The following is a 14,052-nucleotide window of genomic DNA, read 5'->3' as shown; positions in this document are numbered from 1 at the left end:
AATAACAAGCAACCCCATTCTAAGGGTTAAAATGTCCATGGAGTCAACCTGCCTGGATGAATGCCGAATTGAAAAATGCCAGTTGAGACACGCAAAATAAGCTGTATTGCGTTTGCAGACAGGCAAAGCGACATCAAAATATCGGACATTTAAAATGTCTTTGAATGAAACAATCTCTTCATATAGGGGAAGTACGTATGAGGCTTTAATTATGCTAACCTAGCTGAACAGCTAACGAGGCTACAGCAGCACATTATCTTGTGGGGAGCTTACCTTATGGCTAAAAAATAAGCGACCCGTCGAATATCTTGAGAAAGGTTGTAAATGTGAAATGTCGTTGAGCAGACTAGCCACACCGGCTAAGAGAGTTCTGCCTTGCGGGGCATGTCGATGATGCTGTCAGGGGCTCGCCTTGGTCGGGTGAGAGGGGAGGGTGGCTGTGTCAGTTTCCTATCATCTCCCTGAGCTACTAGACAAAATAAAGCGATGCATCATGGGAAAGCAGGGGAAATTAGCTATGTAAAGACATTCAATCACGGTTATTGCTAAGCATGGCGTTCAACACCAGCAATTCGAGTAACGTTAAACTCGAATGTAAAAGTTTTATCAACCCTACACAAAATGTTGAAGTCGCGGTTGTCAGGGACGTGCTTCAGTATTTAGTCACCGGCGTCATCACCATAGCAACAGAATATGTCACCTGTTCTATAGTGATACATTCACGCCATCTAGGGACAGCGCCGGAATACAACAATACTGCAATAAGTCGGATATCTGATCATTTCTTGACGCTAACTACGCTGTATTTAGGAGCCGGGTGTAATGTCCACCATGTGCCCAACTGCCGTGGTGAATGAATCAAGTGAATTAATGAAAAGACATGGAAGCTGTTGGACAGAGTACAGCTGGTGGACAGCAGAGGGGAGTGTTGCCCTTCAGTGGCTGATTAGGGTTACTGCAACAGCATACTGTGATCACTCATTCACATGATACAATTTTTCATCTATTTTATTTTATTTTATTTAACAAATCCCACAGTGATTGGTCTCATTATCTTCATTTTTTAATGTTCCATAATCATCTTTTACTTTTCATGAATATATGCATATTGGAAATTAAATCTCTGGTAAATTATCTTGTGGTCTCTTGCCATTAGAGATTGTGAAGAACGTCAAGCACTGGTCTGATCTTAACACATTTTTTCTGTTATAATCAATCAACAGTACAATGTGCAGTTTGCCGGTTACAAGAGCTACTACTGCCATAAATCAGTGTTTAACCGTGCACATAGATATTACTTAGATAAAGACATAGGTAGGTAGGTAAACAGGTAGGTTACTGAACACCCGATGCGACTATCAAGCGGATATACATCTATTAGAATTGGCAATTACTTTGTTTATGTCAGATGTCAGACTGCAACCAAGTGTTGGTGTGAGCTTCACCAGCTGTCAGAAAATATGTGTATCATGTAAAATGTCTTTTAGAGAAAGTATATCGTTTAGAAATGATTTGAGAAGTCTTGACAGAGCACTGTCTGTCAGCGAGGAACAGAAATGGCTGCAATTAATGAATAAACCAGAGAGTAATAAAGTAATAAACCTTATCAAACATCATAACTTTATGGCCTGCATATTTTGTCAGGACAGCATCAGCATCAAAGTGCATTTGTCAAATTTAGGTGTGGTTTTGCTTCCTTAGCGAGAGAAACATGTAGAAACAGGTAGATACACTGCAGCTTGTTTTTGCAATAATGAATCAGTTAAATCTAAATTTCGTGTATGTATTGTTTGACATTACTCCAGAAAGTGTATTACTGCTTATTTTTTGTATGTGTGTGTGTGTGTGTGTGTGTGTGTGCATGTGTGTGATCACAACTCCTTTTGAATGGTCCTCATCTACACCCATTTTATTTTGCTTTTTGTATCACATGGGTTGGACGCTTACACTTCCATAGATTTTCTATATTACAGTATATGCACACACACAGTATACAGTATATTTTTTAAATAAAATTATACTGAATTGTATCATTTGCTGCTCCCCATGCAGTTTTCCAGAGGAATAATTCTACTTGATCTAATCTTAAGTGATATCAACACTCTTAACTCCAAGTTTCCTAGTCTGAGCAATGAAAACTTGGGAAACAGTAGCCTTTTCATACCGACCCATAATATCACCTTAAATTATTTCTGGCAAGAGAAATTCCTTAGTGACATAGCTACTGCGTAAAGTGATACAAACCAAAAACAAAAGCATCAGTTTTCATCCCCAACCTGAGAAAGAGTCTCACATGTAAAAAGAAAATATCTTGTGGAATAAATGGAATTATTGTCCACCTCCAGAAATGTTATTTTTCAGAAGCAGCCTTTAATCTCTCCCTGGCTTTGGCATGTTTGTGATAGGGATTAAATTCTTCTCATTTCTTTATTTTTAGTGTTTCTGGCACACTTCCCGGCAGCCTGCAGAAAGCAACCAGTTGAGGAGAAGGTAAGTTATCCCCCCCCCCCAGCAAAAGAGAGGTGAAAAATAATTCCCCAACTGAGACCCCTACCTTCCTTGTGATTTGTTTTACTTACACACTGCTTGGGATCTCCATATATCATAACAGGTAGTAAAGTAGCTCAGTGAGAGAAATCAACCAAATAAAACAAGCAGGATTGACTTTGGACTCCTCCTGTGATTCTAACCAACTTACAGTCGTTGTTTTTTTGGCCTTTGCCTACGGGTGATCTGGTGCTGGGAAGGATCCAGCTGAGAAATGTCCCTCGTACAAGCTGACCAAAGCTTCTCTCCCACCTGAGTTGCCCACAGTGGGATTTCCTTTAACAATCTGGCAGGCCTCATAAATGTGTCAGTGATTTACAGCCTGGTGCGTCTGTAGATTGATATTCTGTTTTTTTATGAAAAAAGCGAGGAAATACATTCTTTCAAACACAGCCACGCACTCAGAAATGCTCCAAGTGATGCCGTACAGACGGTGGCGAGGGTGCTGGACGTGGGCCCAAAACGTCATGTGGAAAAGTAATAAGAGTGAACTATTAAGCTTTTGTTACAACTTCTGGGCATCAGTCACACATCAATGAGTGTCAAAAAATCCTAATTTATATCAGTCATGAATGTGTCTCATTGGTATAGTTGCTGGATTGTGAACAGATAGCTCAGGTCCTTGTCAAATTCATGGAATTACAAATGAAATCGAAGCACATGGCAGCAAGTCTCAAATGGCACTGTTTTACTGCCCCTGCTCTGACAAGCTGCCAATACCAACACTTCTCAGGTTGTAATAGTTTTACAGTTATTATATTGAGGTTGGCAAGGCAAAATGCCTCTAAAACTGAAAACCTAATTTAATTTTCCAAGACCTCTTTTTTTATTTGTCTGTCCAAAGAAAGTCATAATCGCTCGACTGTTGAACTGAATGTGTCATTTATGTGAAAACTTCAAAGTAAGCCACTGACAGTCGCGATGGCATTAACTCATTTCAACTTTATAATAGAGCATTTAATACTGGATATACAGTGTCATAATGTGAAATACAATTGGACAACATTTTAGCCTTAGCTGAAATATGTTTTTAGAGTCCTTATAATCTCTAGACAGTGCAGGCAGTGAATGTACGTGCTTGTGCGTGCTCATCACCCCCACATGCAGACACAAGGATTCAGCCTCTCTCGGAGGGCTGCTCATCACGTTTTAGCCAGATGTTGAGTCCATAACAGACATTTGAATCTTCTCTCTGTCAAATGCTAAATGGACCCAGAGACTTTTCTATTTTGATTTGCTCTGTGCTTGTGTGGCATGGAAAGTATTTGTCCTTTCAAGTCCTTACACAGTATCTACAGTATGACTGCCAGTAGCATCTGGACTTTATACAGTATATATGCTGCTCCAGTCAAATATGTGAAACGAGCACTTAAAGTAAAGGTTATTTCAACAGCAATCAGCTTCTCTGACACCGTTTTGTACCTCCCAATTAATTCATGACAAATTTACGAGCTGACAAAACATAGGTGAACACAGAGAGGAAATTATAGCCAACATGTTACATGGAAAGCCCTGCTATGGAATCACTACACCGCCACTGCCAAAATGTCTCTGCCTTTATTCTGGTAATGAGGGTGGACTGCAGGAAACCATGCTTTCTATGCGACTCTTTTTTTTATATATATATATGTAGTTTTTTTACAGTCCAGGGAGAGCAGTGCGCTCGATGCCATTTAAAGTGACACTTTAATTACTAGTGGTTAATGGACCACTAACACCAGACTTTGAAGTGGCTGTAAGTCAATGTGCCCGCACAGCCAGCCTCAGCAAGGAAAAATGTGTGCCACGGTGTAATCCTTCCCCACATACTGGCACATGACATGCTGCGATAAGACACCATAACGCCGCTGAAATGAGCTAATGAACTAGAAAACATGAGGGATCACAGGACCAATCAGAGGAAAGCAATTATGGGAATTCGCTTTGAGTAATCTTTCTGAAAGCCTAGATAAGCCAATAGTTTAGAGAATGCAAAAGCCATTGTAAAAAGTAATTTTATTTTCTGGCCATGTGACAAAAAGAATCAAGAAATAATAACAATTAAACAGATGTTACCATTTGATGTATTGTACAATGACAGAGAAGAACTAAACAAACGGGAGAAGAGAAGTACATGACACTTAGCAAAGACAGATGATATGTGTATACAAAAAAATCTATAAAATGAGAGTCATTTGGTTACATTTCATTTGGCTGCATCAATAGAGACATTTCTAATTGTGTCTAAAATTTGTGAGGTTGCATTTCACTTTTTTACCATTTTTGACATGTTTCTTAAAATTAAGATTTAAATCCAGATGTTTAAACTCAGTAACTATTTCAATCTTTTCACCCCTGATGAGAATGTCAACATCTCAACAGCTGTATCGTGGTTTTGGAGATGCCCTTTGTCTTGCCAATACTAAAATAAAGAGGTGATTGAGCTCAGCTGTTTTTTCACGTGTGTATATAACAGTGTCATCGGTATAAATTTGCAATTCTACCCCTTGACACAGAGATCATTAAAATGCACTGTACACTTCATAGTACTGGAAAGTGCATTGTTAACTTTAACACACTACATCCAGTTAGATAAATATGAAGACATCTATGCCAGTGCTTTAGATTTAGAAATAAGACACGACACCAACTCCTCCTCCTTTACCGGGCTTATTTGTGCGGTTAGGTTTAAGGTAGCTGTTTCTTTGGATGTTCAGGTGAATAGAATATAAGCAGAAGTGTACAACCTCAAGAACATTGTTATTCTGAACAAACTCATGCTCCAGGCTAACTTGTGTGGTAAGGTTATGCGTAAACCATTTTGTGGTTTGTGGTGGATACTCTCCTCTTGGATTATCACACTTTGGGCGACAACCAGAAGAGAAGCAGAAGCAGACGTGCCTTTCCTGCATTCAGAGAAGTCATAAAATTCTCCAGGCTCTCATTTCGACCACCTCAGCCATCCACTGTGCACCACCATAATCACTGCTCTGATACGCAGCTCAAACAATCTGTTTTTCCAGAGAAATAAGAGACTGGTTATAGGTTTCCCCTGTTTTCAATAGAAAAATTTCATCCTGGTGTCTAGTCACAATAAGGATGAGAATTCTGCTGACTCCTTCATTTCATGTGCCCACATTTATCCATCTTCAAACCACTGGTTGAGTGTGCAAAGAAGGAATCTTTGAACGCTGGATGCTCAAAAGAAGAGAGAGCATGTCTCTGAAATACTATCCATGGAACTTTAGCCACTAACTTTCGTGTAAATGTACTCCATGAAAAGGTTACAGAAGCTCTAAAACACTTGCTGGTGCTTGGTCAGTGCTTGAATTGTCCTTGTGGCTGTGGCCTTGCAGAGAGGAATCTATACATATACATGAGCTCTGTGTAATATGGCTGTGACTTCTATGAAACTTAGCGTTGTGGCCTTGGCAGAGAAATGTCTTAAATCCCACAGTGAGCATGCTGCACAACTCTGTGTCTTTATAACTGTACTGAGAGTACAGAAATTTGGCTTGTTCTTTTCTGCTGGGGGTCTGAGCAGTTTAATCCTGTCGGTGATGGAGGCCTCAAAACCTCACCCTAACCCAACCCTAAAACACCCATCATTAAACTCTACCACTTGCACTGCACAAAGTGAAGGTTAAAAAGTCAAACTACTCACCCACTAAACACAACGCCAACACCTCAAGAGAAATTTGACATTTTGGGAAATACACTTGTTCGCTTTGTTGCTGAGAGTTTGATCAGAGGATTGATAGTGAACTATTCCTTTAATCTTTAATCTACATGGACACTGGTAGTGGTTAGGATTGGCTCCCAATCTGCAGCAAAAGAAGAAGATATTGTTAAATTATATATATATTATACTAAAATGACATTGCATTGACAGAAATGATTGTGAAACTTAATTCAATATGTGCTTCTTGCCCTTACCCAAGCCAGGTACATTCGACTTCAGCTCCTCTTACCAGAGTGTGGAGCTAGCAAGCGCTGGGTACATGCTGAAGGATCAAATGCTGTAAATAAACACTGGCTGGTGTTTATACATCTCACATATGGATTTTTAGTGCCTGTGTGATCTCCAAAGGCCTTGGGCCCGCTCCAGTCAAACTGGGCGACTCATCCTTTAGCGCAGGACTCCAAATAAAACAGAGCTGCCTAGCCAAGCAAAACCCACTACAGAGCTATTTTCCACCATCTGTGTGGCCAGACAAAATACAAGGAAACCAGTTCAACCCTGAGGCCTTCCCGGATCAAGAAACACTAGATCAGTCAGATTGACGAAAAGGCCCAATCAACACACTGTCAAGGCCCTTCCTAAACTTGTCCACTTCCTCTGTGGGGGCAAGTGAAAAGCTTCACCTAACCTTGCACCTCTCCCAGCAGGAGAGCTGCTTCACAAGCTCCACACACCCCACCCTGTATGAGCAACCTTCCTGAACCGAAAACATTTGCTTTTTAACTAGTGTCTTTTCATTTCTTCCCACCATTTGAGTCAGACACATTTCGCCCATATTGACAACTTCCTGAGCTCCCACATTGGTTCAAGACCTTCCAAGTCGCTTGCCAGATATTCTCCTTCACACTGGTGCTGTGTTCACCTGTTGCCAATGTCTCCCAGAGTCCTCCAGCTGCTCTCTGCCGGGCCTGTTGTCTTTCTAGACGTCTGCTACAGGGACGTCTCTACTCAGTGTGGCTGCAGTGGCAAGGTCCACGGGGCCTCATGGAGGGACTCTGCTTGACTATCCTCTTTCAAAGAGGACTGAAGAGGACCACAAAACACCCTAGCCCAGCTGCTTGGATGGAAACCCAACACCAGCTGGGCTCTGTGAGACCAGTCAGCACAGGAAAGCCACGGATTATGGCCTCCACTGCCACACCATCTTCAGTAACGCCACGGTCGTCCTTGGCTGCCAGTCCACTACCCTGAGGAAAGGCTCCTCTGTGACAAAAGTCAGAACATTTCAAGGTCTCAGATGGAAGAAATTGAAAGGAAAACCAATATTCAGTGTATTTTTGAATTACATATAACATTGTTATTGTTCCATCCACAGAGCTTTCCCTTTCATGGAGCTGCTGCAAGTTTTTTTTCTTGTCTAACTTTGATTGTTGGGCCGCTATTCTATAATTTTCAAGAACTGCTTTAACAAGCCACCCAAACCCAAGACTTTGCTGATGATTCCTCCAGTGCATATTCTGCTGTTTAGTGGCAAATGCGATTGAGTTTCATTTCAGGAAATTCTTTCCGTGCTGTATTTTCACTCAGGCGGGGGCACAGCTCTGCCTTGAAACTCTCTGACAGGCCTGCTCCAGTGCCCCAGAGAGTGCAATGAAAAGAGTCTTTATCTGCCACTCACTCAAACTCATTACCATGACCTGACACCTTGCCAGAAAAGTTTATATTGCTAAGAAAAAAAAAACAATCAACAATTGGGATGGTGTGTGTGTGTGTATGTGTATATGCATTTCCATGTATAGCACATTACATTTTCCTGTGATTTTAAATCTGATGACACATGCAATAGTTCCATTCGAACGGTAATTTTAAAATACCATTTTATTTTCCCGGAGCAATATCACCGATAAACACACCTTGACATAAATCACTCCTTTGACTGGTTTGTGTTCGCTCCTCAAGATGAATCAAGTGCTTGGCAGCGTTCTCAGTCGCAGGTTTCGATAACAGCAGCATCAGATGACACAGTGTTCTGACTTGCATCTCGAAAATGCCCTGCAGTAATGCAATAAATGCAACACAAGTATTTACCATTGACATTGGTGCAGAATCATACTGAACAACGTCCAAGAGTCCAAAAAGGGTCAGGCTGACACAAGGACAACAGGACCCACCATATGGTGTGAAACAGCAGTGCGAGACTATATGGTACATATCACTCCACAAGAGTCTAAAACCGTGATGGTCTGTGACCAGCGGTCTACTGGTGTGGTGTGTGATGAAGGGAGTTATTCTGATGAGGGTGACAGGCATGAAATAAATTACACTAACTTGATGGAGGGAAAAATTGGAATTGGGGGTTGCGTAAACTAAGCTGCTGTCTGTGCTGTTGGCTCGCTGCTGAGGGAGCAGCTGGTGAGCCGTCAAGGTGAAGTGAATAGGGCAAGAACAACAACATACTGCCATCGCAAGCCTCTGCGCCAACAATGGTAATTACTTAGTGAAATTACGTCTTTTGTACATTTATGATTTATTGTCATATCGTATTTATTTCATTTGGCTGACAAGAGGAGTCTTTTGAGTATGGTGAAACTTTAAAGAATTGAATTTGTAGGGTATTTATTTGAGGGTTGCATTATCTCATCAAACTGCTATGTCAGAGACCCTCTATGTAGTTCTAGAGGAAGTGAATGCTTGGAATTTATTTGTTTTTTTTTAACAGAATAGTTCAACATTTTGAGAAATTCACTTTCTTGCAGAGAGTCAGATGCCACTCTCATGTCTGTCCAGTAAACATAAGGCTACTGCCAGCAGTGGGTTAGCGTGAGGCTTGGCTCAGGACAAAGACTGGAAACAGGGGGGACACAGCTAGCCTGGATCTGTGTGAAGGTAATAAAATGGGCCCACCACCCTGTCTAAAGTACATTGTATTCACATGTTACATCTTGTTTGTCTAAACCGTACAAAAATCAAAGTGTGAAAAGGACAATTGATGTTTTTATGTGCCAGACTATTTTATGGCCGGGACCGGCAACTTCCCGGTCCCTGCTGGTTGCCTGGCACATCACCCTCCATAAAATGACAAGTTATCATCGTTACTCTTTTATTGTATGGATTAAACAAACACGGTATAACGTGTTAATTAGTGAGATTTAAGGGCGCTGGTAGCTGGATTTTGTTACCTCTGGAGAGAGCCAGACTTGCCGTTTCCCCCTGGTTCCAGTCTTTATGCTAAGCCAAGCTAACCAGCCGCTAACTCTAGCTTTATTTTACCGCACAATTAAAAGAGTGGTATCAATCTTCTCTCTTTACTCTTGGCAAGAAGAAAAAAAGAATATTTCCCAAGATGGCAAATATTGGCACACAATATTCAAGTACATTCAGCAGTTTTCAGCTAAAAAATATCTGTTTCAACTTTCAAACGTCTGCAAGTTGCAGGTGAGACAGACAGAAAGAGGAACTGGGAGCACAGATGATACTCTGCGCTGTGTTTGTGCACATTCCTGGAAGCCACAGCTCCTTGTTGGCAGGTTGTCCTCCTGTGCCTGTTAGCTCTCCCAGCTCCATGTGTTTATGTCTTGGGTTTCTCTCCTTCTCCCTCCCTCTCCAAATATTTTCTGATGCCACTGAAGAATGTTCGAATGTTGTTGAAGCAGTGGAGCGGTCATATCCAATGAGCGGGATCGTTGTTTTTTCTTTCAGCTGATACTTTATGAAGAGGCTGTACTCAGCCAAACCTCCCTCTCCTCCTAATCCCACTGACAGCGACCCAATGCTTGACTGAGGATTCACTATCTCTGTCTTGATGCACACACTGCACGCGACAAATGTAAGGCTGTACAGTAGCATAAATGTAAATAAATGCTGCGGTTTATTTCTATAACTAGAAATATTTGCTTCTGGATCAACTTGAATTACGTCTTTGTTGAGCTGAAGAATGTCGGCTAAAAATAAAGCTGTGGTGTAATGGAGGGTTTCTGTGGCCCCGTTGGTTCTCCTGCCGGTGGACTCGGAGTGGGTCCTCAGGGCCTCTGGCTCTCTAATTCAGACCGCATATATTGCTGAGTTTTCCACACATAAATAAACAGAAACCACACGGTCTGGCCACGACGTGACGGGGAAGGTGTAAACTACACAACCGCAACTTAGGGACCAAGCCTCTTGCAGAGAGGTATGCCACTCAAGCACGATGAAAAAGTTACAGCCAATAGTGTGAAATCACTGTAGGGAATACGCAGAGAGTTAGACGAGAAGATTGATTCCACTCTCATGTTTGTGTGTTCAGTACGGAGGCAAAGAGCTTAGCTTAGCATAACGACTGGAAGCAGGAGAAACTGCTAGCCAGTCACGCTAGCCAGAACAGTCACTTCCTGAAGTCTCATCGCAACTGTTCCTTTAAATGACATCTAGTGTGCACAAACATCTTTACAGCAATGACCACCCAGTACGAAAACCAGTAGCCTTCAGAGGCAGAGACAGACTTGACATGTGTCCAAAAAAACAAAACAAATAATTAATTAGAATAAGCCAAATATAATGTTTAATAAGAATTCAAAGCCTCCAGTTTGACTATAAAGCATACAACCCTGTCTGGAACATCTACCTACTGCTTTGTCCTGTGTGTGTGTGTGTGTGTGTGTGTGTGCGTGCGTGTGTGTTTGTGGACAGGTCGGACCAGGCTGAAAAATACAATGGCTGGTTTCGAGCTGTAGCACATACAGGCTTTCAAAACTTTAAAACAAGGCTTCAATGGCCAATCTGAGTTAATCATACTTTCTAACCCAACATTGTCATTACACTATTTAAGCAGATATGGTGTTTGAAAATAATATTTGTACTGTAATTCTTAAATCTGTTACCTTATATAACCTCAGAGTTGTAACATTCTTTAAAAGTAATCTAATGAAAATTAATGTAATCATCATTATTAAGCTGTACTTTTCAACAGGAAAGTAGTACTAGATTTCAGATATTTGAAATATGGTGGATTTCTGGAAGTCTCTGAATGTGACTGGCTTTATTTAAAAGACGTACTTCTTCTCTTCAGACACGTTTCCCTCTTTCCCACAGTAAGTCTGTCTCCTCTGAGCCAACCGGGGCGGAGAGGACACATCTGCTGCAGCCGTGCAGACGCATTGCTGATGATTACTGCAGGTAAACTCGCTTATTACTGTGCCGAAAATGAGGGGCTGCGGCTGCCAACGGGGACAACAATATTTCACCAGTGTACACACGATGCGCTCGTTTCAACATTTTTGATAAACAAGGCATAAATGCTTCATCAGGACACCATATTTAAGATCTGTGGAAGCACACAAGCTGTGAATTTGAGGGTGATGTGATTTGTGTGCACAGCTGGCACTTGTGCTTAGTATATTTAGATCTATATATTTGGCAGATTTCTCATTGCAGTGAACAGATCTGGGATTGAAGGGGGCCTGCTCTGGACTGTTTCAGGTGCCGCCAATATCCCAGAGTGGAATATTTACCTTTCACTGTAAAACTGGGGAAGGGGAAGCCAATATCCAACACCGACCTGTGTGTGTTCAGCAGCTGTTTGCTCAGGTGAACAAGCCCTAATTGAGGCCTTTTCTGCTTACTCAGGGGTTTACCGGTAACATTACAGAACCATCATCCTTTAAAAGCTGTGATTCAGAGTTAATAGCTCACACAAAATACACCCTGCAAAGAAAATCAGTGTTCACCATGTGCTGTGGATGTAGGAAATACTTGATTACTCTAGCCCTTAGTCTCCATTTGACCCCTAATGAGCGTGCAAAGCGGACTGTTGATCTGTTGTATTAATACGTGCTCCCCATGTATCCTTTGTTGATGCAGCATAATGATCTGTATTTTTGAAATTAAAGCTCCTTAACTCAACTGGCAGCTATAAACTCTTGTAATGAACCACTTTACAGGAGTTTATCTTTACAAGTTTCCCTCAATGAGAAGAACTGTCGAGACAAAAATCCCACAGAAATAAAGGAATGTTTTATGGGAACAAGTAGATTCATAACAGGCAAGCAGTCAGGGACATTTTCCACTCTAAACATGAGCCACACAGGAAAGTGCAAATGAGCAACAAAACAGCTGTTAAAGTTTACAGGCATGCAGCAATTTATTCATACTTTAAAAGGGCCAAACTTTGAAGAGGTTGTTTACTTGAGGTCATACATGACAGCCCGTGCTGTGAGAATAAGACAGACATGGGGGAGAGACGGTGGGGCAGCCACCTTTTCATTCTTGAGATCACAAACGCTCAGACAATGTGAGTAAACTTGTAAAAACATTTACACACTGAGGTAAAGTTGTTAAATTCCCAACAAACTAGTGCCAATCAAGACACTGGCATACTGTCTAAGACTTACCAAGGAGGGACTTCTGTTTCCTCCCATGTTGGCCCTTTGAGTACACGATACAGACAAAAACTTTTGCCCCTAATTCATACATGTGTGCTCATTTGGGGGGAAAATAATGGTATACTTGAGAATTTAAAACCTGTCTGTGCCACCAGCAGGTCAAAGTTTTCACTTATCTACTTGCTGGATTGGCACAACATTTTGAGCAAACATTCATGATGCAGGGTAGATGAAGGCTACTGACTTTGGTGATCCCCGTCTTTTCCTCTTGTGCCTCTAGGACATTTACATTTGGCTTTAAAATGTCGAAACAACTATTGGATTGCCATGTAATCTGGTGCAGACATCCATGTGTCTATTTAGGACGAATTGTGATAGCATTTCGTCCAGTAGCATATTCAGGTCAAAATTAAAATGTTGTCCAATACTTTATAACCGCAGGTATTTGGACATACACCTGCAGTAACTGTAAAGACATCAGCCTCAGCTGTACGTTGTGTTTTGTGCTAATTAGAAAATATTAGTACGCTAACATGCGAAACTAAGATGTTGAATACGGTAAACGTTATACCTGCTAAACATCAGCATGTTAGCCTTGTCATTGTGAGCATGTTAGCATTCAGCTCAAAGCACTGCTGTGCCAAAATACAGCTGCTAGCATGGCTGTAGACTTGTGTAATAATTGCTCCATTTGGGGTTTTTTCAAATGTGGACTTTTCTTCAAAGCAAGTTCGTAGTACTTGTTCCTTTTTAGTAAACTTGTATTTCACTGTGATAATTCATTTTCCTCCACTCAGACTCTGGCTAGAACAAAATAGAGGTAAATCAGCAGTAAGCTTTCCATCTCTTATTAGCTGTAACATAAGCCTACGGCTCTGAGAAACATTCTGCATCTGTGAATGCAGAGACCTTTGACATAAAATAACACCCTGCTCCTTCCAGACATGCCTAAACACACACTCACGAAACCACACAGGCTTTGGCATCGGCTTGTCTGCATTCATCTGAGCTGCTGGATTGCTGAGTCACAGAAAGCTATAGGCTCTGTACCATAAAGAGCTGTATAGCTGAGAGCATAAACTGTTGGATGCAAATAAGGCCGTAAAATATATTGCCTCTGCGGTCTTGGCTTTGTTGCAGGCGAGAGTCCTTGTTCTACGTCAGACAAACAGGACAGCAGTCACCGCAGACTGCACCAAGTTCAACACCAGCAAATTACAAAGTGTACATGCCTTACTCATGTAGCAGTCATAGTCTGCCATGTAATTCATAAGTACCTCAGTCAGCCTGTAGTATCTGAACTTGTAGTGCATGGCAGCAGTCTTTGTGTTTGCATCCATGGCTAAGGCATAAAAGACAGAAAAACCCTGGTTACAGAGCAGTTTCTGAGCTTAAAAAAAAGTGGTCTACTGTTCACGTTAAAATTCAAGTTTGGAAGGTGACGCCACTCCTGCTCTCCTCTGCTCTCCCTCCCTCTGTATGTTTGTA

Source organism: Enoplosus armatus, chromosome 4, assembly GCF_043641665.1.
Source record: "Enoplosus armatus isolate fEnoArm2 chromosome 4, fEnoArm2.hap1, whole genome shotgun sequence".
Taxonomy (NCBI): Eukaryota; Metazoa; Chordata; class Actinopteri; order Centrarchiformes; family Enoplosidae; genus Enoplosus; species Enoplosus armatus.
This window is presented reverse-complemented; position numbering follows the sequence as displayed.